This window comes from Arachis duranensis, chromosome 3 (genome assembly GCF_000817695.3).
Source record: "Arachis duranensis cultivar V14167 chromosome 3, aradu.V14167.gnm2.J7QH, whole genome shotgun sequence".
NCBI lineage: Eukaryota > Viridiplantae > Streptophyta > Magnoliopsida > Fabales > Fabaceae > Arachis > Arachis duranensis.
Window position 1 is genome coordinate 132514842 of NC_029774.3, and position 2788 is coordinate 132517629.

The window sequence follows — 2788 nt, forward strand, 5'->3', positions numbered from 1 at the left end:
AATAACACCAAAATTTAATTGATAGAATATATTAAAGATGAAAATTTTACCAATTGCATTTGAACCAAGGGCATCCCTTATCTTGACAGGGGTGATCTTGATTTTCCCATAAGATGTAACGACCCAACTCCTACTATGTCATGATTACACAAGAAGCTAAGAGTAATTAACTTGCCTTCCTAATTATTAACTATTATTTATTATATAAGTCTGATTCATTGTTAAAACGTCGTTATTTATATGGGATAATTTTTTTTTTGAAAAATTCATCGATTTAGCATTGCAAGCCATACATGAATAGTTAATATCAGAAGCATAAATAAAATAACATAATATATACACCTCGTATCATACATCCAAGAGAGATATAGTCATTAGTAAAGTGTTTACGGACCCAGCCAATTTACATCCCATATGATAAATATGTATATATATAAACATAAGACATTCTCAGGCCCTGTCCCATATAATAAGCTGCTAAACTGGTATCCGAACTAGCCTAGTACTTCTAAACTCTCCTAATCTCTCTATGTGCTAACAAAAGTGAGAGATTAAAACTAAAAATTGTACTAAGCTGGAATGCCACCAAAAAAGATGTCAATATATTTTCCCCTAGCCAGAATCATATATCGCCATTTGGCAGACCTCCGTGTGGCCTGTCTACGAACGCATCGCTCCTCGAGGAAGATAACTTCTCCTCCTCTAAGTCCTCTAGAACCGCTACTCCACTAAAAGAGCTATTGCTCCTGCTTTCACCGCCCAAGATAGGTCCATTGGTGTAGACTAGAACCAAAGCCTCTCCCAGTGATCCAAATTGCACCTGCAACTGCTCTATTGGGAGAGTGGTGCCTGTGGTACTAGAAATATGATCACGTTTGGATGTGGATCAGGTATGTACGCAGCATCAGACTCAGGAGCTAACTAATTGAAAGGTTAAGTTGGGTAGGTAGTTTGGGGATAGAATAGCCTAGCACGTCAGAGTGAAGCCAAGAGAGAGGGAAAACATATAGCATGTCCGGATCAAAGTCTGGGCTGTCCAACAAGTGCAAGAAGGGTCTTTCACATAGTACATATAAACGAATACGAGGTTTTCTGCAATAAACATAATAACTATCGAAGGTCTATTAACGGATGCTCCACCTCATAGAAGAGAAAACCTCAACTTCTTATACCCAATTCTTCTCTTCAGATGGAGATGGGAGTTCTCTTTTATGATGTGGAGCATCTGTTTATATATGAGAACCCAATCTTCGGAAGTTATCATGTTTATTGCGGGAAACCTCGTACTCATTTATATGTACTACGCGATAGACCTTTCTTGCACCCGTTAGACAACCCGGACTTTGATCCGAACATGTCTATGATTTCTCTTTCTCTCGACTTCTCCCTGATGCACTAGGGTATCCTTTCCCCATACCACCTATCCCAACTCAAGCTTTCAATTAGTGGCTCTTGAGCCTGATGCTGCGTACATACTTGATCCACATCCAGATGTGATCATACCTCTAGTACCATAGGCACCACTCTCCCAACAGAGCAGTTGCAGGTGCAATTTAGACCACTGGTAGAGGCTTTGGTTCTACTCTACACCAACGGACCTAGTAGAGCAGTTGCACTAGTGTATCCTTTCTCCTGAGGCATACATATCTGATCCACCTCCAAATGTGATCATACTTCCGGCACCACAGGCACCACACTCCCTAGTAGAGCAGTTACAAGCTCAGTTTGGACCGCTGGGCGAGGCTTTGGCTCTAATTTACGCCAACAAACCTATCTTGAGCGGCAAAAACCGGAGCAGTAGTTTTTCTAGTGGAGTAATAGTTTCAGAGGACTCAGAGGAAGAGGACCAAGAGGAGTATCTGGAGGCGTGCTAGGGAGCTTTTGTATAAATCGAAGACATGAGCTAGTTCCTTCAAAAGCTTTGTGTCAGAACACCAAATCCCATTTCATCCACAAGACCTTTCTTCTCTTCACTCATTTTATTGTCTCAGATATTATTCTTGTAAAGCACCGCGTTTTCTGTAAAGAATTGAAAATTATGTTATATATATTTATCCAATAAAAATATAGTTATTTTAACGTATATATGCTTATATCATATTATGGTGCCTCCTTTTTTGAGATGTTTGTCTTAGCAACTTTTTTTTATTGTCATTTTGGCTGTATGTAATAAAAAACTTTGGTTAATAAATAACAATACAATGTTTAACTCACAGTGACACCAAGAATACTTAATGATAATAACATACAAACTCAATTTAAAACAAGCTTATAAACATGACTCAATTAATCACAAAACATATCCAAATCAATTTTAGACAAGAAAAGGTCACTAATATGCCTTAAATGACATCGAACTACTACAGCTATCTTATATGACCTCATTGTAGCAAATTTAAATCAATGAAACCAGTTACATCAACATTTGAAGTGATCAAATGATCAAGTCTTATTATTACTTATAGTTAATTTTTATTTAATTTGTCTTTAATAACCAGATTAATCATTCATTTCATAAAAGAACTACAATAAAAAATACACAAAAATTATAATGATAAATTTTATAAAATTAAACAAAAAAATGGAATTAATGTTTTTTAATACTTTCCGTATTCTTATTTAATACTATTTTAAATTATAATTTTTTATTATTTATAATTCTATTATTATTTTATGGTCAATTTTTTATTCAATTAATTTTTTTTAGTAGAATTAATAATTTTTAAGATGCTTGTGCTTCTTTGTAAAAAAAGATAGGATTCAAAGAAAAAGTTTCTCTAACTAATAA